This window comes from Sminthopsis crassicaudata, chromosome 4, assembly GCF_048593235.1.
Source record: "Sminthopsis crassicaudata isolate SCR6 chromosome 4, ASM4859323v1, whole genome shotgun sequence".
Classification (NCBI taxonomy): domain Eukaryota; kingdom Metazoa; phylum Chordata; class Mammalia; order Dasyuromorphia; family Dasyuridae; genus Sminthopsis; species Sminthopsis crassicaudata.
Genome location: NC_133620.1, coordinates 337,678,031 through 337,704,234, shown reverse-complemented (window position 1 = coordinate 337,704,234; position 26,204 = coordinate 337,678,031). Strand labels below are relative to the sequence as shown.

The window sequence follows — 26,204 nt, the reverse complement described above, 5'->3', positions numbered from 1 at the left end:
CTGCCTTTGTTAGGTAGCTTTCTCTCCACATCCACCCATAGTTATGTCCTCTGTTATTGGTCACTCCTAATCTGGTGGTCACTGCTGCACTCTGGTCTTTGAACTTCTAATAGAACAAGAATAAACACAAAAGAATATGAGAAGCCATGTGCTCTAGTAACAGAGATTCTTTGAGCTGTCAAATAAAAGGGGAAGCTCCCACTAAACCCTAAGAAAGAAGGATGGCTGCAGTAGGTCGCAGCTTTGTTTGTGCCCTCGGTTCTGGTTTAGCAATTCCTGAACAACGTACACCTGGCTCCGTGGCTAACTGGAAGACCTTTTTGTCATCAAACAGTCCTGAATCATCTAGGGTGGAAAACAATTCCCCAAATTTGCATATTCTCTCTTGGATTGAAACTGACTAGAGGAATATCTATCCACGTTTCAAAAAGGCAGAAACCAGGTGGGGACTTTCCGCCCCTGCTCCTGGGACCAGACCCTCACCGGCCAGCCTAATCTTCCTGGGACAAAATATAAATTCTTCTTGTACAGGCTTCTTCGCAGGCTCATTGGACGTTAGTCCCCGTCAGGAACTTCTCACTACAGACACACATTTCTTCTCCGCGTCTCCAAAGCATCTTATGCCCTCTGAGTTTCTCAGCACTGACCACTCCGCCCCACCCCCTTCCTAGCACAAAATCCTGTAATCCAAGCGTCAGAGATGAGGTCGATAATTCGATCCTTTCAGGGCCCTGGAAGTGGGCGAGAGGTCAGTGAGTTCACCGTGCCGCGTGAAACCCCTTTCAGACCTTTCGGCCTCACTCCGCTGTGGTGCTCAGGGCTCTGCTCTGGGTTTTGGATTCGGGTTTCTCGAGCTCGAGGACCTGACCCCGGGTACTGGCTACTTCCGGTGATTGGTAAAGGTTAAGAGTGTGGGATCCAAGCCGGAAACTTTCTAGACCCATTGTTTGTCAGGTTTACAGCCAGGTAGCTGGGGGGCTTCTCGGGGAGGGGGAGCTGTGGCTGTCCGACAGCGCGAGTCTGCTTGCTAGTTCTGTTTGCCTCGGGTCTGTCTGAGAAATTGATGGAGGAAGAGCCCGCTCCGAACGGGAGGCACTTAGTAAGGCACGGGAGCCACAGGGCACAGCGGGCCCCCTCGGCTTCAGAAATGGCTGGGGCCGGGTGGAGAGAGGAGACGCGTGTTGGAAATTCTCTCAGAAGTACCGCCTCCCAAAACGCGTCAGGTCAAGCAACTGCCCCAGAGCTGTACTGGGGAGAGCGCCGCGGCTGCCCCGTGTCCCGGCCTGGCGAGACCGTCCCAGCCTGGTGAGACCCCTCCGGCCGGAAGCTGTGTCCCTCCGCCGCCTGTGGGTTCTGGGTGGGGGCAGAGCGCCCCATAACTTCAGTCCCCAGCGGACCCGGAGGGCTCAGCGCTGTGCTCCTGGTCCCCCGCAGGGCCCTGTGGAGCTTTAATGAAGTGCGCCTGGCAGTCGGGCAGGTGAGCGCGTCCCACGAGGGGCTGGCAGCGCGCTCCAAAGCCCCGGAGGGAGTGGGGCGAGGAGGCCACGGTAGCTTTAGAAGTGTGGGAGGAGGAGGTCTGAGCGGCGGGGCTGGGGACTGCGGGCGGCGGAAGGTGATGTTCTGAGACCGCCTTTGAGGGCTCCCTAACAAAGTCGGCTTACTCTCCAGGCCCCTGGCCGGGGTGGGGGGGGGGGAGAAGAAAGAACTCCCCAGACCGATCCCCGCTAGCTGTAGGGTCCATTGTTTTGTTTTTAAAGCACTTCAGTTTCTAAAGGGGGGAAACGTGGTCCCTTCAGTCTTTTCCGCCTGTACCCAAACAGACGCGCCCCACCCCACGCGCGCCCGCCTGCGCGAAGTGCTTTTTGATAAGGAAGGTGGAGAAGAGTAAGCGGTTTTTTTTCTTTTCTATAGGAATGGGCGGCGCTAGTGGAATCCTAAACACATTTTTAAAATGTAAATAGGCACATAGCAGGTGCTTAATAAATGCTGCGGAGTGGCCGGATGGTCTGAAAAGTGTGCGGGGCGATTGCGAAAGGAATGATTATAACAGGAATTTTTCCCAGACGGAGGCGGTCCCCTCCTGCCCATTCCAACCCCTCCTCCCCCCGGGGGCCCCAAGCTCCGCCCCGGTCCTCGGCCACACCTCCCTCGCAGGTACGGGGCGGGGAAGAGCTAGCGACCCCGCCCGCCAGCCTCGGCTAGCCGTCGCCCCAAGTTGCTCGGGCTCCGGCGTTGGATGGTGAAGCATCCGCGGCAGGCTGGGGGTAGGCATTGGTGGCAAGCCCGGGCATGGGCTGGGGGACGAGGGGAGGAGGAGCGCCCTTGGTCCGGAAGAAAAGTGTCCGAGCCTAGGTGGAGGGAGGGCGCCCCGGGCCGCGAACCCTGCAGAGTTACTGTGCGAGTGGTGTCGTCCTCCGGAGCCCTCGCTTCCCACGTGGGAGCAGGCCGGGGCCGGAGCCTGGGTGCATGGGGTGAGGACCGTGCCGAGCACGGAAGGAGGCTGGATTTCCAAAGATGGGCTTTTCCCTGTGCCGAGCTGGTGCAGAGTGTCTCTGGGGCCTAAAAGCCGACTAACCGAGGAGTTGTGCCCTGTGCGGCCCGTACCGACTTCTAGAACTGGTAGAAAACTTGTCAGGCTGGTGAGGGATAAAAAAGCAGTTTGGCAGAAGTTAAAACTCAGAGAAGGAGGGTAGAGGTCAACAGATTGATTTTGAAAAGAAAGAAAAACAAACAAACAAACAACCTCTTCCTGAACTCAGAGATTCTCTCTCTCTCTGTCTCTCTCTCTCTCTCTCTCTCTCTCTCTCTCTCTCTCTCTCTCTCTCTCTCTCTCTCTCTCTCTCTCTCTCTCTCTCCCCCTCTCTGTCTCTGTCTGTCTGTCTGTCTGTCTGTCTCTCTCTCTCTCTGTCTCTGTCTCTGTGTCTGTCTGTCTGTCTCTCTCTGTCTCTGTGTCTGTCTGTCTCTCTCCCTCTCTGTGTCTCTCTGTCTCTCTGTGTCTCTCTGTCTCTCTCTCTCTCTCCCTCTCTCCCTCTCTCTCCCTCTCTCCTCCTCTCCCCTTCAGAGGGCATCCAGTCCAGCCACCCTCAGTTTACTGATGAGAATTCTTGGAACCAAAGAGTTTTAAGTAAATTAATAGAAGCCTAGGATTTGAACTCGAATGTTTGTGCTCCAAATCCTCACACTATCTTACTCATTGTCTCTGGTTTTCAAAGCAGTCTTCGGCTGTGACCGAACCTTACAAAGAAATTGCCCCGGTCGTGCACCAAATTTTTGGTGCAGAATTTGGAAATATAATTCAACAGCCCTGAACCCTACATAAGCACTTTTGCAATTCTGATGCTTTCCTGTGCTTTAAACTTTCTAAGGCTCCATTTGAAAATGGTCTCACATATGAGCAGTTCTTTTCTCTGGCCACCTATAAGGTTCCTCCTGTTTTGAGACATTGAGAGAGGGAGAGGTGGAAGAGGTAATATTCTTTAAGTTAACGTTACTATCTGCTCTCCCATCTAGTGGTATCAGGGCTGGTGATAGTGAGATTCCTCTTCCCTCACTCTTGCTTTTAATCTGCTCATTTGAAATAATTCTAGGATGATGCTGTTTGGCAGAACGGGGAATAAGAATACTGGGTCAGTAAGAGATTCTGCTACTGGTGGGGAGGGGTTACCTGGGATGTCTTTGCTCTAGTGCCATTCAAAAAATACTAAGAGGAAGCTATGTATATTTTCATCAGCTGTAATCTACAGCTTCCGTCAGTGGTCCACAAATTTTAAAATAGGGGCCCAGTTCACTGTCCCTCAGACTGTGGGAGGGCCGGACTGTAGTAAAAAAACAAAAGCTCATACCCTGTCTCCACCCCTCAGCCCATTTGCCGTAACCAGGCAAGCCACATAAACTGAGTCAGGGGGCTGCATCTGGCCCTCGGGCTGTAGTGTTAGCTACTTGGAGCAAGTCAAAAACTTGGCATGACTGTTGCCTCCCAAGCACCTATACTGGAAGCTATCTTGTAGTTGGAAGAAATATAACTATGGATTATATACAAATTTTGAAAGATATATACATATATATATAGTATATATGTTATATATGTGTAATACAAAATGTGTATGTACATGCATATGTATAATATACTATGTGTAATAGTATATTATATATATAATGTGCTATTTTGTTGAATATTATAATAATATTTATATATATGCTATTTACATATTTGTATGGTAATATATACATAAAAATATACACACCCTTTATATGCTAGTATTATAAAGTACTAATATCTTGTAATATTCCTTTTATATTCTTCATTTGTTCCTACCATTCATTCCCTCAAGCCATCTTTCTATATCACACCTACCTTTCCCAGCCAACCTGCCAGACTAGGACCAAAAGCATTCTCCTCTTCTTTCTTTTCACTGTCTTAGTGACTTCATCACTTGTCATGAGTTCAACTTTCATCAAAATGAAAACTTTTCCTAAGCCCAGTCGGCCTAGCTCTTAAATCCTCTATAAAATCAAGTCCCAGCTAAAATTACATGTTCTACAAGAAGCATTTTGGACTTAATTTCCATTATGGACTTAGTTATTACTTATTAGAATTCTCCAACTGGTTGTCTCATAGTCATCTCAAACTTGACATTAATTTCCTTATTTCTATTGAGGGTTCCATCATTCTTATAGTCACTAAGGTTAATGTTTTAGGAATCCTTCCTGTAAGTCACTACAAACCCTTCTTTCTCAGAGTGCCTCATTTTCCTCATTGGTAAATGGATAAAGATTGTGGTAATCACAAGATATAACAAATTTCTGATTGAAATGACACAATTATTCTTCTAGAGATGTTTGCTCGCCCATGTGATAGATTGTCTTCCTTGTTTCTCACTTTGAGCCCTGGAAGAATGTGGGTTATATTCTTTCAGTTAGAAAAATTGGGAATGAATACTTAACTTACAGTATAGTGCCTGGAACATAGTAAGTGCTTAATAAATGTTTATTGACAGTGCTGTAGTCAGACTTCTAATAGGGAACTTCACTGAGTTAATTTTGAGGATTTATATATATAGTTTATACAGAACTAAGTAGGTAGGCTTGTATTTCCAAAAGCATTCTCAGAACCAGTCTACCAAGGCTGGTAAGGATGCCTTTTGCTATGTGCTTTTTTTCAGTACCTTTAAAGATTTTAAGTTCTGTCAGTTTTCATATTCGCTCTACCTACACAAATTGAAACCCCTCCACTTCTTAATATGATTATAGATTGAGCAATACCAGGGACCTCACATTTCATCTAGCTCCACATCCTCCCTTTTTACTGTGAGCTTTTATGATTGCCTAAGGCCACATATATAGTAAACAACAGACCCCAGTTTTGAATAACAGCTGTAGCTCAGAGGTGTCTAACTTTGCAAGCTGCCCACCTAACACACTTTTGATTAAGACCTGAATCAGATTAAAATGTAATTGGGAAATGCAAAATGAATAATTATACAATAAAACATAGATAATAGTACATTTTAAAATGGAGTTATTATGTAGCCCAAAGGCATCCTTATGCACAAATTAGAGGCCCGGTTTCTATTTGAGTTTAATACTACTATTAGAGCCCACAAAAAAATTTTATACCTGATGACCAGTATTCTGATGATGAGCCTCTCTAAACTTGGAAGTCCTTGGATGACAGAAAGACAGCCCATTTTCAAATGTTTTCAACATGAAAGGACCTGCTCTTCTGGCAGAGAAGTCCTGTGTTTGGAATCTGAGGAGCCTGGGTTTGAATTTTATTTGTGCCTAACGGGCGACTTTGGTTTTCCCATCTGTAAAAAAGAGGAGGATCAGACTAGGTGGTGTCTGCAGGCCCTTTGCATCTCTAAATGAGAAGCAGTAAATCTAGGGTTACTTTTCTTCAATGGAGAAGCCTGATAGTGGAAAATTATTTTGTAATCCATTGTTGTTGAGTTCAAGTTGGACTCTAAGTGACTCCATTTTAAGAGAAATACTAGAGTAGCTTGCCATTTCCTTCCCCAGTTCATTTTACAGATGAGGAAACTGAGGCAAATAGGATTAAGTGACTTGTTCAGGGTCACTCAGCTAGTAAATGTCTGAGGTCAAATTTGAACTCAGATCCTCCTGACTCCTGAGCCAATGTTCTCTTTACTGCACCACCTAGCTGCTCCTGTAACCCACTGGAAATTCCATTTCAGAGACCTAGTTGTCCTAGCTCTTAAATCCTTTATAAAATCAAGTCCCACTAAAATTACTTGTTCTACAAGAAGCATTTTGAGATCCCCAATAATGCAGGTGTATTTTCTCTCCTGATTATCTCCAGTTTTTTTGTTTTGTTTTGTTTTGCATACATCTTGTTTGTGAATAATTTCTCCTATTGTTTCATCCCTCCCCCATTAGAATGTGAGCTTCTTGAGGGCAGGGGTTTCTTGGTTTTGGGTTTGGGTTTTTTTGCCCTTTTTTGGTACTCCTATTACAAAGCACTGTGACTATCACATGGGTAGGCACTTAAAAATGCTTATTGATTGACTTATTCATCTTTACTAGGAATGAAATAGATTTTTATTAACATAGGTCTTAGTCTCTCTTTTTAATACTCCCAGCCTGTTAGTAAAAACCTCACTCTATGTAAACTTGTAGGCTCACAGAGCTTGGCCCAGAAATGAGTTAATTGGTATAGGGTTGAGACAGTCATACATTTAGTCATACCTCCTGCTTGTAGGGGTTCTAGTTTAGTGTGATGTTTGTTAGTGGGTGGAAAAAGAATGAAACTTCTCCTGAGAAGTATGACTCAAGATTATTTAGATTGGGGTCATGGAATCTTCCCATATCTGGGGGTGGAAAAGGGGGTTACAGTTATCTCCTACCCCAATCTAACAACTCTGCTTTTCAGACATCTGGAACTGGATGCCCAATAGATATCTAATATTTACTATGTTAAAACAGAACTCATCTTTCCCTGTTACTGTCACCATCCTTGCAGTCCCTTAGGATCAAAATCTAGGTTTCATCCCCAACTCCCCCTATCTTATTCCTCCCTCCTCATAACCAATCTGTCATCGGGGCTGTTTGGGACTCAATGCTTTTTAAAATCTAAACACCCCCATACACTTTTGGGGTCTTCTTGCACCTCCAACCCTTACTTCAGTCTAGTGACACTGGCTGGCTTGCAGTACTACACACAAAACACTATCTCTCAAGTCTGCCTGTTTTCTCTAGTTGTCCCCCTTGTCTGGGATGCTTCTTATCTTTTCCTCCTGGCTTCCCTCACTTCCTTCAGATCCCAACTAAAATAGCCTCTCTTACTGGAAGCTTTTCCTAATGCTTCTTACTCTAGTGCTTTTCTGTTTTTTAATTGTTTCCTATGTATCCTGTATATGGGTTGTTGATACCTATTTATTCTCTTCTTTCCTATTAGATTGTAAACTCCTGGAGAGCAACGACTAGTCTTTTGTCTCTTTATGCATACCCAGGGCTTGAGTTAGTGCCTGACACATAGTAGGTGCTTAAACATTTATTGACTCACAAAATCTGAACAGCTCATTCCTAAGTGACTTTGCTAGATGTTCAGGTCATGGTTGCCTACTGCTTGATCAGTGTAAAAAGTGCATTTGTACTGATCATACCATTCCAGAGTGACTGGAACCAGATTAAAATATAATAAGAAAGTATTTAATAAAACAAATTAAAATGCAGTAGAACATAGATATAATATGTGATTTACTAAGTCAGTATGAAATATTAGGGAAACTTATTTAAGGTTTAATGGTTCTACTTCTATTTGAATTTAATACCAATGAGTGACTTAAGTAACTCTGCTCCTCCCTCTCTCCTCCCACAATAATAGTTAGCATTTATATAATACTTTAAGGTTTTGTTATTTTTGCTGTTGTTCAGTTGTGTCCAACTCCCTGTGACCCTATTTGGGGTTTTCTTGGCAAAGATCCTAGAGTGATTTGCCATTTCTTTCTCCAACTTATTTTACAGCTGGAAAACTGAGGTAAACTGGGTTAAGGGACTTGCCCAAGGTCACACTGCTAGTAAGTGTCTGAGGTCAAATCTGAACTCAGGTCCTCCTGATTCCAAACTGAGTTGCCCATCCACCTATTTTATGGTTTGCAAAGCATTTTACACATGTTATCTCAGTGAATCTCACAGCAAAGTCCTGTGAGATAGATGCTATTGTTACCCCTATTTTACAGATGAGGAAGCTGAAGTTGAAATTGATTTGCTTAGGTGTAGCCAGCTAATGTTACATGTTACCTATGTTGTTACATATGTTATCTCATGTAATCCTTATAACAACCCTGTAATGTTGGTGCTGTTATCCCAGGCTTAGATAATAATGACTTCTCCGAGGACACATAGTATGGACACAAGTGTCTGAAGTAACACTTACTCTTAGATCTTCTTGACTTCCAAGTCCAGCACTGTAGCCACTAAATCACTTAGCTTCCTGGCATAATACTTACCTTGGTCCATTTTCCTCTGAGGGAAGAAGAATTAGGAATCCTTAAATGTGTGAAGAGTCTGAATTTGGGTTGGTAATATTTACTATAAAAGTCCTCACATCTTTCCAGTTAAAAGAAATTAATCTGGGGGCAGCTAGGTGGCGCAGTGGATAGAGCACCAGTCCTGAATTCAGGAGGACCCGAGTTCAGATCTGGTCTCAGACGCTTAACACTTCCTAGCTGTGTGAATCATTTAACCCCAGCCTCGGAGGGGGAGAGGTAATCTGATCTCTCTACATTGGGATAGTCTGCACCTGCAACCTGTGCCATGAAAAAGATGTCCTTTTCCTTTGAAAAGAAAAATGAGTAAATTCTGCCAAAGGGGAACTCCTGAAGAGGGCATGGGAGCATTTGCAGAAGAATATGTGAGGTCATTTGAGGGGTTTGCATTTTCCTGGAAAGAGTTAGGGGGTAGAAGTTGAAGGGAAAGGAACCCCTGGTTACCCTGATCATTGGCCAAGCAATGTAGCTATAAGTCTTGTTTGCCTTGTGGAGGATTTCCCATCCTAAATCCACTGCTAAGTTAACAGAAATCAGTTTGGGTGGTGATGATAGCAGAGGACAGCCATACCAGTGATTTAGAAAAATATAATGACTATTTCCTTTGATTAATCCTGCCCAGCTAGAAGAAAAGAAGGAAATGAGTTGTCATCCTATTATCTGTGGCACAGGATTGGGTGGGATTCCATCCCCTTTGCTACCCACATAGCTTAGGCAGCACCCACATACTTTTACAAAGTCGTCAATGTTCCCTTGATAACAGGCTGGGGATTTCCAGAATGAGTTCATGCCCAGATTGAAGAAAAGCATTCCCCAGTCTCCTGCTCATCTGTACCTAGTTGGAGATGAAGAGGAAGGGCTTCTAGCTACTAGAATTCATGCTGACCTCATACGTAGCTTCTGTTTTACAGGCTTCCTCCTAAAAAGATGAGAACATCGAAACTAGGAAACTCAGGGAAGCCCAGCTATCTCAGCAGATAAATACCATTGTGTGGGGCCCCTGGGAAAAGGTCTGCCACCTGGTCTCTTGGAGGAAAATGCTGCAACTTTTTCCAGCAGCATATTTTTCTGGTGCTTTATTGAATTGTTTATACTTGTTTTTCCATAGAGGGGAAGTTATAACAGTAGCCCCAGACCCTACCATACTATCAAGTTATCACTTTATATCCTTCTTCCCTTTCATAATCAAACTCCAGGAAAAAGCTAAACTTGTCACTTCTCTTTTTTTCACACACTTGCTTTTCAATCTCTTTCAGTCTGGCTTCCATCCCCCTCACTCAACTAAAACCTCTCCCCAAGCTCACCAGAGATCTCTATATTGCTAAATCCATTAATCTTCTCAGTCCTCATCCTTCTTAAGTACTCTGCAGCATTTCACTTTGTTGACCCTTTCTTTGAGACACTTTTTTTCTCCCTGGGTCTTTGATGACAGTTACAATTTTCTTTCTGCCTATTCGATCAATTTTCTTTAATCATTGGTCGTTTTCCATATTTCACTTCTTAGTTATAGGTATTCCCAGAAGTGATATCCTGGGCCCTTTTTTTTCCTTCCAATTAATCAACAGACATTCAGCACCTTCAATGTGCCAGGAAAAGTGTTGAAGATAGAAATACAACAAAATTAAACATAATATTGAATAACTAGTGCTATAGAAATAGAAACCATTACAACTAATTAGTATTAATTATATCAAAATGTTATTTTTAAGAGGTAATATAGAAATGTAGGGTATTTCTTATAATCATTATTAATTATAAACTTTAAAGGAATCCATTAAAATTCTTCATAATGATGCTCTACATTTCTAAAGTGCTTCCCCTACCTCCCCTTTTCCCTTCCCCTCCATGGTCCTATGAGTTCATCAAATGAGGAAACACCTGGTGAAGAACTCTCTCTACCAAGATAGATTAGCACCTGTTTTGCATTTTACAGTCTTGGAAAGTTGCCTGTACCATTGAGAGGTTAAGTGACTTGCCCACAATCACATAGTCAGTATGTGAGAGGCAGAATTGAAACATGTTTTACTGACTGTACAACCAATTTTCAGTTTTAATCTTTTATTTATTTTAATCATCCAAGATCTCCCTTTTTATCCTCCCACCCCAAATGAAAACAAAACCCTTTGAAAACATGTAGAGTAGATCAAAACAAATTCCCACATTGTCCATATCCAAAAAATATTTGACTCATTCTGCATTCTGAATCCACCTCCCAGGTGGGTAGCTTATTTTCTCACTAGTCCTCTGGAATCCTATCTTGGGATCATTATGTGGGTAAGAGTTCAGCATAGTGGTATCCCTTCACATTTATTTTCTATGATTTGTTTATCCATTTCCAATTTATGGACAACCCTTTAGTTTCCCATTTTTTGCCGTCTCAAAAATAGCTATAAATATTTTTTATTTTCAGTTTATTTTGCTTAGTACTAATAATCCCTCTTAATCTATCTACCCTCCAAATTCACATTCCCTTTACTCCTTTCCTTCCTATTTCCTTATTGAGTGAAATGTATTTTTTTCCTCTGTGTGCTCTTCCTTCCTTTAATCCAGTCTAGACAAAAGTGAAGTTTAAATGTCAGCTGCCCTCTCACCTCTTTTTCTTTGTTTGTATAAATGTCTTTTTGTTCACCCTGAATATAATTTTCTCTAACTTTCCTCTCTTTCTCACTAGTGTATTCCTCTTCCCATGATGGAAAGATCATTAGGACATAATAGAATTCCTCCCATATCTTTAATTGTACTCTCTGTATGAATGTTGATGATGAGAAACCTCAGAGGGGATACATGTCATCTCCCCATAGTTGAACATCAACAGTTTATCCTTTGGTCCTTTATTATTGTCCTTTTGTATATATCATCTTATGTTTCTCTTTGTTCCTATGTTTGAATTTTAGAGTTTCTCCACTATTCTGGGCTTCTCATCAAGAATAATTGGAAGTCTTCTACTTTCATTAAAGGCCCATTTCTTTCCCCTGTAGCAATATACCCAGTTTATTGGGTGCATCATTCTTACATGTAAGCTTATATAGATGCCTTCAGAAATATTGTATTCCAAGTTCTCTGATTCTTTTTTTTAAATAATATTTTTATTTTCAAAATATATGCAAAGATAGTTTTCAGTATTCACCCTTGAAAAACCTTGTGTTTCAAATTTTTCTCCTCCCTTCCTCCCACCCCCTCCCTTAGACAGCAAGTAATCCAATTTCTATATTTATTATGATGCACAAGAAAAATCAGATCAAAAAGGAGAAAGAAATGATAAAGAGGGGGCAGCTAAGTGGCGCAGTGGATAGAGCACCAGCCTTGAATTCAGGAGGATCCAAATCTGGTCTCAGACACTTAACACTTCCTAGCTGTGTGACCCTGGGCAAGTCACTTAACCCCAGCCTCAGGGGAAAAAGAAAGAAAAAAAGAAATGATAAAGAAAACAAAAAGCAAGCAAACAATAACAAAAAAGGTGAAAATACTATGTTGTGAATTCACGTTCAATTCCCACAGTCTTTCTGGATGCAGATGGCTCTCTTTATCACAAGTCTTTTGGAATTGGTCTGAATTATCTCATTGTTGAAAAGAGCCACTGCCAAGTTCTCTGATTCTTTATGTGGCTGCTAAATGGAATCCTGACTGAAGTTCCTCAGCACTTGAATTTCTTACTTTCTGGCTGCCTGCAGTATTTTTCCCTGTAACCTGTTTACTCTGGATTTTAGCTATGAAGTTCTGGGAATTTCCATTTGGGAGTTTCTTTCAGGCGTAAACTAATAGATTTTTTCTGTTTCCCCTCTGTTCTTTCTTATTCTAAGAGATCTGAGCAGTCTTCTTTCAAAATTTCTTGAAATACAATATCTAGGTTCTTTTCATGTATGAAGTGTTCAGATAGTCCATTGTTGTTGTTGAGCCATTTCTCAGCTGTATCTAACTCTTTGTGACCCCATTTGGGGTTTTCTTGGAAAAAAAAGTAGTTTGTTATTTCCTTCTGGCTCATTTTATTTTTATTTTTTTTAATTTAGAATTTTTTTCTACAGTATATATGCATGAGTAATTTTTAAATAATATTATCCCTTGTATTCATTTTTTCAAATTATCCCCCCCTCCCTCTACTCCCTCCCCCCGATGGCAGGCAATCCCATACATTTTACATGTGTTACAATATAACCTAGATACAATATATGTGTGTAAATACCATTTTCTTGTTGCACATTAAGTATTAGATTCCGAAGGTATAAGTAACCTGGGTAGATAGACAGTAGTGCTAACAATTTACATTCACTTCCCAGTGTTCCTTCTCTGGGTGTAGTTATTTCTGTTCATCATTGATCAACTGGAAGTGAGTTGGATCTTCTTTATGTTGAAGATTTCCACTTCCATCAGAATACATCCTCATACAACATTGAAGTGTACAGCGATCTTATGGTTCTGCTCATTTCACTCAGCATCAGTTGATGTAAGTCTCTCCAAACCTCTCTGTATTCCTCCTGCTGGTCATTTCTTACAGAGCAATAATATTCCATAACCTTCATATACCATAATTTACCCAACCATTCTCCAATTGATGGACATCCATTCATCTTCCCTTCTGGCTTATTTTATAAGATGAGGAAACTGAGGCAAACAGTGTCAAGTAATTTATTCAGAATCACACAGCTAGTAAGAGGCCAGATTTGAACTCAGGAAGACTAGTCTTTGGGAGAGAGAAGTAGAGAGATAAAGGCTGTTCTGTTTCTCTGAAGAAGCAGGAGTCAGGAGAAATAAGTAGAAGTTGCAAAAGGCAAAAACAATTTCTCTTTTCATTGTTGTAACAATGCTGTATGAAGATGTATTCTGATGGAAGTGGATATCTTCAACATAAAGAAGATCCAACTCACTTTCAGTTGATCAATGATGGACAGAAACAACTATACCCAGAGAAGGAACACTGGGAAGTGAATGTAAAATATTAACACTACTGTCTATCTACCCAGGTTACTTATACCTTCGGAATCTAATACTTAACATGCAACAAGAAAATGGGATTTACACACATATATTGTATCTAGGTTATACTGTAACACATGTAAAATGTATGGGATCGTCTGTCATCTAGGGGAGGGAGTTGAGGGAGGGAGGGGAAAATTTGGAAAAATGAATACAAGGGATAAAAATTACTCATGCATAAATACTGTCAAAAAAATTTATAATTATAAAATTAAAAAAAACATTTCATTGTTGTTCAGAAGCTCTGCCTTCTGTGCCACCTAGCTGCCCTCAGATAGTCCAGTGATTGCTAAATTTTTTCTCCTTAATCTGTTTTCCAGATTATTTAAGGTTGGTTTGTTTGCTTGTTTTTTTTTATGAAATATATTATATTTTCTTCTATTTTTTCCAGATATTTGACTTTGTTTTCATATTTCTTATTGATTTATATCATTTTGCCAAGCTGTTAATTCCCTTCCATTTCTTCCATGTCTCATTTCTTTTCCAAAAATTTCCTCAAGCATTCTCACTCTATTACAAAAAAAAAAAGCTTTTTTTTTTTTTTTTTTTTTTTTTTTTTTTTTTAACTCTTACTTCATTTCTTCCAGGAATTTTTGTTGAATTTGAGTCCAAGTGGGGGTGGGGGTATGTTTTATGTTTTTCTTTTTCTGAGGCATTGCTAATAGATGTTTTAGAGTCATTCATTCTCTTTTGCATATGTGTCTTGAGCATCAATACCATTATATGCTCATTATGGTGAGATTTTATTTTTTAATTTGCCCATTTATCCAGCTAGCTTCCTGACTCAGACTTGTGAGGGTTAGACTCCACCACATTTCTGGAGGAAATAGCTGCTTCTTGTTGCTGCTTTCTTGGGGCATTGTGTGTTGAGTTATTCTGTATTTCAAGATTTTAGAAATATGTCAGGGACCTGCAGGTTTTTAGTGCTTCAAAGCCCCTGATCCAGGGAAAATCTGATAGTTTCCTCTCTCTCTCCACCAACCTTTCCCCTTCCATTTGAGTGCTGCAAGTTCCTGACCTGGGTTTGATAGACTCAGGCCCTGTAAAACTTTATTGATTCAAAGTGACAGAAGTGTAGCTTTCTGTTTAGGGTTAGATTTTTGCCTTAATTATTTTACATCTTTTTGGAGGGAAGCTCACTATACTGGTACTTACCATTCCATCTTGGCTCTTCCTCCCCTGCCTCTTTTCTCTCTATTTTTTCTTGATATAGTCAGTATACTTTTCTTGAGCTCATGGACTGAAATCCCATTTTTTTCACTAATCCAAAATTTATATTCCCAGCCCTTACCAATTTCGGAATCATGGGTTTTGAGAAGTGGAAGAGACCTTAGCAATTAAGCCCAATTAAAAATGAAATGATTTCCCACTATAACATACTTAACTAGGGATCATCTCTCCTCAGCTTCAGGGAGAAGTCTCTTGAGGGCAGCCTATTCTACTTTTGGATATTTCTAATTGTTAGGAAGAAGTGAGGTGGTATAATAAGTAGATCCCTGAGATCTGAAGTCAGGAAGATCTGAGTTCAAATGCAGCCTCAGACACTTACTAATTGTGTGACCCTGAGCAAGTCACTTTACTGTGTTTGCCTCACTTTCCTTATCTGTAAAATAAGCTGCAGGAAAACTGGCAAGCCACTTTGATATCTTTGCCAAGAAAAGCCCAAATGGGGTTATGAAGAGTTAGACACAACTGAAATGAAATAATAAATTGGTAAGAAATTTGTGTTTGCCAAGGGCCAATGTTGAAAAATTATCCTTACATCTGTTTTGAAAATAAAAAGCTTCAATAAAAAAAACAAAAAAGAAATTTGCGTTTGCCTCTTTGCAGCTGGGCTTCTCTCTTTGGGAAGAAACAGAACAAGTTTGAATCCTCTTTCATGAAATGATCCTCCAAAATACTTGGTTATTATTTCCCCCTGCCCTCCTCTTGTGTTATAAACCAAACATCCTTAGTTTCTTCAATTAATTTTCTTTTGAAATGGACTCAAGATTGTCTACCTTATCAATTTTTTCCTTAGAAGCTATATATCCCTAGATCATTAGCTTTTTTTGGATGCCATCTTGCATTGCTATAGTATAACATCCTCCCCACCCCCACCCCCAGTCTGCTGAATCATGCTTCTCTAATCACATACTTGTGAAATTGATTTTTAACTTTATTTATGTCTATATTGAATTTCATCTTTTTAGACTTTGCCTGCTCTAGCTTTTTTGGATCTTGACTGTCATCCTGTGTAGTAACTATCCCTTTTTTTTTTTGTTTTATTTTTTGTCATTTTGTCATTTAAGGCAGCAATATGGTTCAGTGGATAAAGTGTTGGATCTAGAGTCAAGAAATTTAAGTTCAAATCCAGTTTTAGACACTTAGTAGCTGTATAATCCTGGACAAGTCCTTTTTAAAAAGAAACAGACCAACTTCTCCCCCTTGCCTCAGTTTCCCCATTTGTAAAATAGGGATAATAATAGCACCTACTTCCCAGGCATGTGATGATCAAATAAAATAAAGTGCTTAGCATAGTGCCTGGGACATAGTAAGCACTATATAAATATTACTTATTATTAGCTATTATATTGTTTTTATCAATAAATTTTATGAGAATACTATTAATAGCTTTGTCCAAGTCACTGACAAAAAAGTTTGACAGAATGGTATCCAGCATAGATCACTGTGGCACTCCACTGGTGACCTCCTACTGAGTTGATAGTAAACTATTAAAAGTTGCTTTGAGGGTGATCAATCAGTTTCAAATAAATCTAACAGTATTATCATATTTTCCACCAATTTCCATCTTTCCCAGAAGAATAATTCCCCTGATCTACCAGTTCAATAACCTCATCCCCCCCAAAAAAAAGAAGAAAGAAAGAAGGCTAGTTTGGCAAGAAAAAAGCCTTGCTGGTTCTTTCCTTTTCTAGAAGTTCACCAACCATCTCTTTAGTGATCTGTTACAGAATTTTCCCAGGAACCAAAAAAAGAAGCTTAGAGTTTGCAAATTCTATTCTCTTCCCTTTTTTTGAAAAGGTGGTTTTCTCTGGTCCTTTCACATTTTCCACAGTCTTATAGCTGTCACTGACAGTGGCTTAGCTCATTTATTTAGTGCTCTTTATGTGCTAGCCATTGTACTAAACCCTGGGAATATAAATGCCAGCAAAAAGGTGGTCCCTGCCAGAAACTTACATTCTAACAGGGAACACTGTATTTAAAAGGAAACTGAAAAGCTGGGGAGAGGGGAAGGGGAAATCACATCTGCCAGTTATTTTCAGTAACTAAGCAAGTAGCTGCAGTTCTTTCTGTCATGTCTGACTCTTTGTGACCCCCCATTTGGAGTTTTCTTGGCAAAGGAGAGGTTTGCCATTTCATTTTACACATCAGGAAATTGAGGGAATCATACAGCTAATAAGCGTCTGAATTTTAACTCAGGTCTTTCTGACTCCAGGTCCACTGCTCTCTCCACTAGCTACCTCCTCTCCCCATTTTACAGGAGAAGTCAAACCCAAATTTTCTAACTTAAGTTCACTTCCCTTCCACCTTAACTCCATGTTGAAGAGACATTCAAGGAATTAATGCAGTATCTAGACCAAGCTAGGATCTCCAGGAAGGCTGCTTGGGTGCTCTAGCACGCAATTAGGCTCTTTTGTCTCTGTTAAGACTTATTCTGGGAAACCAGCCCCAGTCAGTATTCTGGGAAGTCTAGTTAACTAGCTTTTTAGTGCATGTGTTTGGCAGGATTCTTTTTAAGGGAAGAAATAAGTGAATGACAAAGCAGTTATGTCCTTGCTTTGTAACTATTACTGTTCAGTCATTTGTCAGTCAATGTCTGGCTCTTCTTGACCCCATCTTTGCTAAGATACTGGAACGGTTTGCCATTTGCCATTTCTTTCTCCAGCTCATTTTTCAAATGAGAAAATGGAGGAGAAACAGGGGCAGGTGAGTTGCCTAGGATCACACAGCTGCTAAGGCTACATTTAAACTCAGGTCCACCTGACTCCAGAGCAAAGGCTCTATCCTCTGCACATCTAATTGTCTCTGAGAGTGTTTTAAAAGCACAGTATGGAGTGTCAGGATTTAGGACTGGAAAAGGGCCTCAGTGATATCCTTGTCCAACTTCCCCTCCCTTGTAAATGAGATTTGAGGCTCAGAGAGGTGATTTCACTTGCACTGGGAGCAGAGCCAGAATTTAAAAGCAGGCCCTTCCATTTGTCCTTTCTTTGTGCCCTTTCCCTGGCTCTGCCCTCAATTGAATGGGCGCTCCATGTGTTTTTGCCTTTCTTTACATCCTCATCACTTAAGCCCAGAGCCTGGCACATAATAAGTACTTAATAAATGCTTGTTGACTGACAGTGACTGCCTGCCTTTGCTGTGGTTAACAGCTGCTTTAATTAGGTTAGTAATCTCATCTTACATTTTTATGGCACCTTTGGCATTTTAAAGCCTTTTCCCATGTTAACCCATTTAATAGTCATTAATTAACCCTTTGAGGTAGTTAGTGCAGTATTATATCCATTTTATAGAAATGGAAAATGAGGCCTGAAGAGAGAAAATTAAGTAAGATTAGGGTCACGTGGCTGGTAGATGACAAGAGACAGAGACATTTCTCCCACACCTTGCATGGGAGGGTCACTCATTGGAAGTGCACCAAGAAGGCTGTAGAGGTTCCTTCCTAGGAGATGGGCACTGATAAGAGTGGCCTGGCTGCTTGGATTGAATTTAAAGCACCTTCCTGCCCAAAGATCCTGAAGGCTCCCCTGGGTCACACCCCACACGGAAAGTTCTTGGAGATGGAGATCTGTTGGCAGTAAGAAGAGGAATAATGTAAATTGAAGCCCTTCCCCAGCTCCAAGATAATTGTGTGTAGTGGGCATGGGGGAAATGGGCTTGGAGCACAGAGGGAGAAAATCTCTTTTGTGGAATATTTGGGGTTTTTTTCCTTCTTTCTTTTCTTTTTGTAGACTCATTCAGGATTAAATGAGTACACAGCTAGTAAGTGTCTGAGGCCATATTTGAATTTAGGTCCTCCTGACTTCAGAACCAGTGAATGTTCCATTCAACTTACCTGCCCCCTGGAATAATTTTTAAGGATGCCAAGTTCTCAAAGATCCTATAGCAGCAGGGATTCTGAATAGGGCACTGAGCTACCCAAAGTGGGGAGTAGAGGAGAATTTCGTCAATTACTTTTTAATCTGAACTGGAGTCCACTTTTTACCACAGAAACATAATTGCTGCATCTCTGGGGAAAGCTGTAGGGATATTGTCCACAGAGAGCATCTTGATATCTAAACTCTGACTTCTCAAGATGCTCCAAGCACTTGGCTCTCTTTGGGTCTGAGGTACTGTCGAGGAGTGGTTGTGTCCTAATTGTCTCACCTTCCAGTAACCAAGTGATTGCTAATTCAGGTGAAGTCCACAAGCATTAATTAAATGCCTTCTGTGTGTCAGGCAGTACACCAAGCACTGGAAATACAAAGAAAGGTTAAGACCTTCTTTGTTTCTCACCCCCACCCCCTTCTTTTTTTATATTACTTAAAAAAATTTTAATTAAAAAAAAAAACAAACAACAAAACTTCTTTCTTAAAGAGCTCACCATCTGAGGGAAGCCAAACTGACTAATATCCAGCCTAAGTAGGATAGAGGGAGAGGTAAGACTGAGCTGTTTTGGGCCACAGCCCAGAGTGAAGGAGCAATGTGAAAAGTAGATGACTACTTTTCCCCTCCCCCTTCACACTGTTTACTGGGACTCTAGGAGATTGCCATCTAACCCGTTTCCTCCACCTTCTAGTCTGCAGTTGCAACATGTGGTTTGCAAAGCATTGTAGGAGAGCTTCGTGAGTTGGGTTCGGGAGAGTTCTGTACCTTGAGTGGGCCTAGGTCTCTGTGGCCATGGACCAAAGGGACCCGAATCAGGCTAGAAGAACCAGGTGGCTCAGACAGAGTCTGGGGCATCCCTCCAGACCAGGCACACTGGCACTGCCTTTCTGACCTTGTCTCTGGGACAGACAGAGGAATGGGAATGTTGGAGAGCCGAGAACTCTTGAGCCAATCAGGAACCCCCATTCTGGAGGAACATCTCCCGAATGGTTTGGAGAGGAGAGGATTTGGGCCAAAAAGAGCTTCCTGTCTTCTTTGAGTCTGTCCCAGGGGAGCTAGACTGGTATGTGATGTGTTTATTTCACAACCATGCAGACCTGCCAACTCTCTGGGGTTTTCTCGGGAAGGTAGTTGTGAGTCTGGGGGAGGGAGAATTACTCTTTGACCCGCAGGAAGCCACTACGAAGTTTTTCGTTTTGCTTTTTTCTTTACCATCCTTGATGCTTTTTTCCCTCCCCCTTTTTATGATCTCCATAACCATAAGTGGAGATCCTGGCCACCTCCAGTCCCAAGGCTTAGGCGTCTCCCTTCCCAACTAGTTTAAAAGCACTTATTGAGTAATTGTTATGTACCTGGCAATGTGCTAAAGGCAAATACTGGGTTCCAGAAGGAGAGATAAGACCGACAGGTTCCCTCCTGCCCTTTTCCTCCGTCCCTGCAGCCCTCCCCTCCCGACTTCTGCGGAAAGGATGATCTTTTGCTGAATGACTGGATGACTTGGGTGCTGTGTTGGGTGGATGGTCATCTGACCAAAGCTGCTTTTTCTGCGGGGGCGGGGGAAACCTGAGGGGAGGTCCTGGGATTCTCTCCATGAGGTCAGAACAACTGAGTTCTGCTGCTGAGTACTCAGTGGGTGTGTGCTGGTGCAGCTCCTGCTTCCTCTTTGCAGCTTTCTAAAAACGGCCTGGGTTCCCAGAAAGGCCACTGGGAGTTAGAGGGAGTCAGGTTTCGGTTTCCGTGGTGGGGAAGCAGCCTGGGAGTCATGTTTACCTTTGGGACAGAACCTGTTTTGGGGCTCCTGCCTCATCCTGTGATTCAGCCAGGTTAGGTTCCCTGGCCATCCCCAGAGCTGTTGTTAGAACTCCTCATCCACTCTGGGAAGACCGATGAGTTCAGCTGACTCATCCTCTTCCCCCCAGCTCCAGACTTGGCCTGCAAGTCAACGTAGTTTCATTTTCTGATTTCAGGTGACTGGATTTCACTAACCCCACCCCAAGACCCTTCTCCATCCCCACCCTTCCCTCCCCCTTTGGGTTCCTGATCATGTCACTTGAGTGATGGAGGGAAGGCCCCTTGTTCAAATCCCTTTCCTGGACAATTCTCCATTCATTTATCTTCAGCTGTTATCCTCCTCTTTGCTTGTTCTACTATCAGTGGAACATATCCTGGGCAGGATGGGCCATGAAACCTGTTCAATAAAGCTAGACATTTGTCAGGGACAGTAAAAACTATGATTAAAAAAAAAAAAGACTTTTCTCTCCTCTCATATCTTGTTTATTTCATTTTTAAAAAATATATATTCTGTTCACGTAATGCTGTTGTTGTTCTGTTATTAAGAACAATTAATTTCCTCTTTCCTATTAAATATAGGCAGCCAGTATTATGCATTTGCCTCTTAAGAACTGCTTTGGCTATATTCCATAGATTTAGGGTCACTCTTATAGTATATGTGTAATCGGCAATAAAAAAAAATTTATCTTTTAGCCAATTAATCAAAACAAGATTCTCTTCTTGGTGATGGATGGGAAAATATCTCTGTCTGATCTAAGAGCAGGTCATAACCCGACTGACCTGTGCTCCTGATGCCCACTTAGGATGTCCATGGTGAGAGTTGAACTGGAGAGCTGAATACTCAGAGAAAGTGGGTGCCTGATTTAGCAGTAGCTGGGCCTACCTGTCTTTTCTTGGTAGCCTGGAGATGTTGAGATTGGCTAGGCTGGGAGTGGCTGACTAGCCCCACCCTTTCCTGGAAAACCTGCTTCCCCAAGTGGATGGTTCTTGTACCTGTCTACTTCCCTGCCCTTTTCCTGCTTGGATCCCAACCTAAGGAAAATGTGGCTGCCATGTCTGATCTTTGAAGCAAGGCCACTGTTAATTGTTGTAGTTTGAGGGCTTGATGAGGTGGGGGAGATTTTTTTTAAATGGGAAGGGAAAAGATAGATATAAAAGGACATGTAGGAGCTCCCTCCAGGTGATTTGACTTCTAGTACACAGCCTCTCTACTGCTCTTCCTCCTCCATCAGGACTTACAGGTTTTCCCAAAGTGAGCCCCATGGTAATTCTAGGGAGGATTATCCCCTATAATCCCTACTATCACTCCCTGCTTCCTTGGGTGTGTGAAAAAATCACTTCTCTGGCTTTGTGTCCACCTCTGTAAAATGAAAATAGACCCCTAATGTTCCTTCCAAATCTAAAACCTCTGTGCTCAGCCGTACTTATTTCTGAGAGAGAGAGAGACACACACACACACACACACACAGAGGATTGGAAGGCGGGAGAGAGGAAGAGGGAGGGGAAGAAGAGGAGGAGGAAGAAGAAGAAGAGGAGGAAGAGGAAGAAGAAAAGAGAGACAGACATTTTCTAGGCTGGGATAAGAATAGCAAGGTAGAGAAACAGATCCTTTCCTCTCTAGTCCTCTGTTATGGCTATACTGGGCACCTGGTTAGTCATGTGGAGAGCTTGTTGTGGCTGTACCAACGTGGTGGAGCCCTGGTCCCAGGATGTTGCAATTTCCTCTACCATGAGCAATACCTTCTAGGGTAAGAGAGAAATTCAAGGCAGGGACTTTTACCCTAGGGAGCATGGTACTCTCTTCTGCTTTCTGTCTGCCATCTGGTCTCCTCCAGACCTTGAGCTTATAGGGTAGTGACAGGGTGAGGGAGTGAGGCAACATTCACCAACTTTGCAGGGAGTGTCACTGAAACTGTTAGCCCAACCACTTTCTGAGTCCTGCCCTCTAGAAAGGATCAGGAGGTTGCTTTCTTGAATCTAGTTACCCTCTCTCTTTTTTGCAGAATTTATATATGGCCTCCTGGGTGGTCCCTCAGTGCCATACAATTTATGACCTGAAAAAAGAAGGGAATATTTTGCTTTGCTTTTTTTTTTTTTTCTTTTCTTCATATTACACATCTGGGAGCTACCTTAAGAGAGAACTAGTCAACCCTTCTCATTTTTGTTGTTACTGTTTGGTCATTTTTAGTTATGTTTCACTTTTTGTGACTCGATTTGGGATTTTCTTAGCAAAGATAGTAGAGTGGTTTGCCATTTTCTTCTTCAGCTCATTTTACAGATGAGGAAACTGAGACAAACAGTTAAACAATGTGCCTGGGGTCACCTGGCTAGTAAGGGTCTGAGCTTGGATTTGAAGTGAGGTTGTCCTTACTCCAGACCCAACATTTTGTCCACACCTTAGCTGCCTTCTCCTAATTTTATAGATAAGGAAAATGAAGCTTAAAGACATGTAGTCATGTTTATAATATATATTGGATTACTTGCCGTCTAGGGGAGGAGAGAGTGGGAGAAAGGGGGAAAATTTTGGAACATAAGGTTTTGAAAGAGTTATACATGAATGTGTTTTGAAAATTAAAAGTTTTAATTAAGAAAAAATATATAGGTTTGACAGCATTATTGAATGGCACTGTTGGGATAAGAACCCCTTTCATCTTTTTATTTTTGGGAAAGGGAATTGAGTAAGAGAAGAATTTAAATGTCTTTTGCTTTTAATAAATCATCAGATTACTTGATTTTTGATTATTGACTAGAAGAGAACTCAGAGATAATCTATTCTAAATCTCATTTTACAAGTGAGCAAACTGAGGTCCAGAATAGTAAACAGTCTGACTTAAGGTCATACAAGAAATAAGTTTCAGAAATAAAATTCAAACCCAGTCCCTTCACTTCAAATCTGTTTTTATTTTCATATTTATAAATTCTTTTTTGTTTTTTAGCAATAAAGTATTTTTATTTTTTATAATAGCTTTTTGTTTTCAAAATACATGCAAATATAATTTTCAACATTCACCCTTGCAAAACCTTGTGTTCCAAAAATTTTTCCCTACCCTCTCTCTCTTAGACAGCAAATAATCCAATATAGGTTAAACATGTGCAATTCTTCAAAACATATTTCCACATTCATCATACTGCACAAGAAAAATCTGATCAAAAAGGAAAAAAAATGCATCTCTATAAATTTTTTAAATGGTTTTTTTATTATATATTCTTTCCACTATACCAATACTGTCTCAATGATACAAATTCTATTCCACCTCCTCTCCCAATACAACCTCTTCTAAAAGTGGAGCCTTGTCTAGGCAGAGTAGGATTATCATACTGGGAATTTCCAGGGGAACCAATCCAACTTGCCCAAAGAATCTCTGATTTCATCTGTATTATCCTTTTTAAAAATTTAATATTTTCATTGGGTATGGTCCACAGGTAATAGAAATCATTGGTTCTGAAAACATGGTCCAGAGAATCCTGGAGGGTCTCTGAAACCATTTCAGAAGGTCTACAAATTCAAAATGAGTTTTTATTTCTAATAGAGCAAATAACTGTAAATATATCCCATTTAAACAAAAACTCTTTGGACATGTCCTCAATAATTTTTAATAGTAAAAAGATGAGAATTTTAGAACTGGAAGGGAATTCAAGTCATCTAAATCAATTGCTTCCATTGTATAGATTAGGAAAATGAGTGGGGGTGGGGGAAGGTAAGTGACCTTGTTTTCAAAGATAGTAAACATTGTACTGCTCATTCGTTTCAATAGTGTCCTATTCTTTGTGATTCTTGGGATTTTCTTGACAGGAATACTGGAATGGTTTGCCATTTCCTTTTCCAGCTTATTTTACAAATAAAGAAACTGAGGTAAACAAGATTGTGTAACTTTCCCAGAGTCCTAGTGTCTGAGGCCACTTTTGAATCTTTCTGACTCTAGGTTGGCATTTTATACACAGTAAGCATTAGAAATAAGATATTTATGAATGCATAAAATTGACTTTTTCCACAGTTTGATTTTATAAAAAGCAAAAAACAGATAAGCCATTGAAAATATGGCAGAGTGAGATACTTAATACCTGTTAATAGGATTTTTTTCAAGGTTGGTAGAAAAATTTAATTTATTTAATTTTATTTAATAATGCTTTATTGAACAGAAATATGGGAATAAAAAGTAATATTTTCTCTAAAATGTAATGTTCCCTGTTGAAGTTTTCTTGGGGTCTTTGGAAGCAGCCTTCATTTTCAGTTCAGAGTAATCACCACACAAGTGTAGCCAGGTATTAAAGTCGAAATCCTTTATTGTTTCTTTCAAAGTCTTGTCTCTTCCTGGGGCTTCAGCTAGTTTTCTTGGAGGCCTTCTCTAGTCTTGATTCTGAGAGCTTGAGCTCCTGCCTCCTTCTCTGCCCTCTGAATCTCTCCAAATTTCAAGGGTTTGTGCTTCAGCCTACAGCCACCACAAAGGTGGACAATGGAATGAATCTGTCTCAGCCTCCAAGAGCTTCTAGTGCACTTGTCCTTTCTGGTCCTGAGAGCTTCTTGCTTATATGAGTACAAACCAATCATTATATCACTAGGAAACCATTAAATCAATCATCCTGAACCATGCTAAATTAGATAACTATTGTCTCTATCAATTCCACTGACTTAGTACCTTGTGAGAATCCTTGGTTCCAAGTTCAGATAATGAAAAAAAGTCAGATAATGACTCCTTAAACAGTGGGTTTTCCCTGTTATCTTTCTCCATCCTGATAGCAGTGAAACCAGAATTCTTTGAGGAGATCAAGGTCTATAAGTCTAGGTACCAATAAAGAAAATAGTACCAATATTAGCCTCATTTTACAGATAAACAAACAGAAGCACAGAGGTGAAGGGGAGAAGTGATGTTGTATGATTTAGAGTCAGTTTAAATCTTGGCACTTAATGACCTTGTCATTTTGGGCAAATAGTTAACTTTCCTAGGCCTCGGTATTTTTGCCTATAAAATGATAGGACATAGTAAGATGGGTTTGTTTGTTTGTTTGTTTTTTTTAAAGTTCCTTTCCATGTCTAAAGTACTGTGATTCTAAATGTCTTGACCAAGTTCAGGAGGTAGTAGAGCTGGAACTTGAACATGAGTGCTCCAGCTTCAAATCTAGGTCTTTGGATCCCACTGGAATCTGGTTCATTACCATCCAGCAAAAAATAAAAAAAACTACAAGAGTACATAGATATTACACAATTACATAGAGAAGTTCCCATCCTCACTGCTGACTGCCTACTGAGTGTAACAGCCCAAGGGAAATAGGTGGGGGCTTCCCAGAATGCCCTTTTCTGCCTGACCTCACTGCACTGGGGGCAGTGTGCCCACACAATGGTGGCTTCTGTGCCCTGCCCGCCTGCTGATGCCCTCCCGTGCCCTTGCCCGCCTGCTGCCCTCCTTCAGTAGCTCAGCCCCCGAGAAAGCACTGCCAAGAAATTTTCCAAGAAGAGGTCCTAGTTAGTGACAGTGTCTTAGAGCTACCCCCAGAGTAAGCTAGAGTTTGCAGGCTGGGGGACAGGAAGAAAAAGGGAAGGGGAGAGTTCAGTGGTGGGGGGAGCAGAGCAGCACACAAGAGCCAAGTACTGTCTTCTCTCGCTCAGAAGCCTGTGGGGTGCCAGAGAAAGGAAATGCTCGAATCTGTTGTTCTGTGCTTAATGAAACAGGTAGGACCTCAGGCAGATTGTCAGCCTTTGATTGACTTGTTATTTATAGCCTACTGTGTCCAAGTACAGAGCATACAATTGCAAAAACTAAACAGGCCAGGTATGGCGGTTCCTACCTGTAATTCCAGCTCTAAGGAAAGCTGAGATTGATGGATTGCTTGACAGTTCTGAGATGCAGCGGG

At 41.3% G+C, this 26,204-nt stretch overlaps 1 protein-coding gene across 1 annotated transcript in view; it reads left to right on the top strand.

The window, feature by feature from the left end:
* The first annotated feature begins 877 nt into the window (after positions 1 to 877).
* RHBDF2 (rhomboid 5 homolog 2) overlaps positions 878 to 26,204 on the top strand; it is a 46,464-nt gene continuing 21,137 nt past the window's right edge. Inside the window, exon 1 of the mRNA XM_074260814.1 lies at positions 878 to 966. The gene's annotated coding sequence lies outside the window, so the exon portion shown is untranslated. The remainder of the gene's footprint in view (positions 967 to 26,204) is intronic.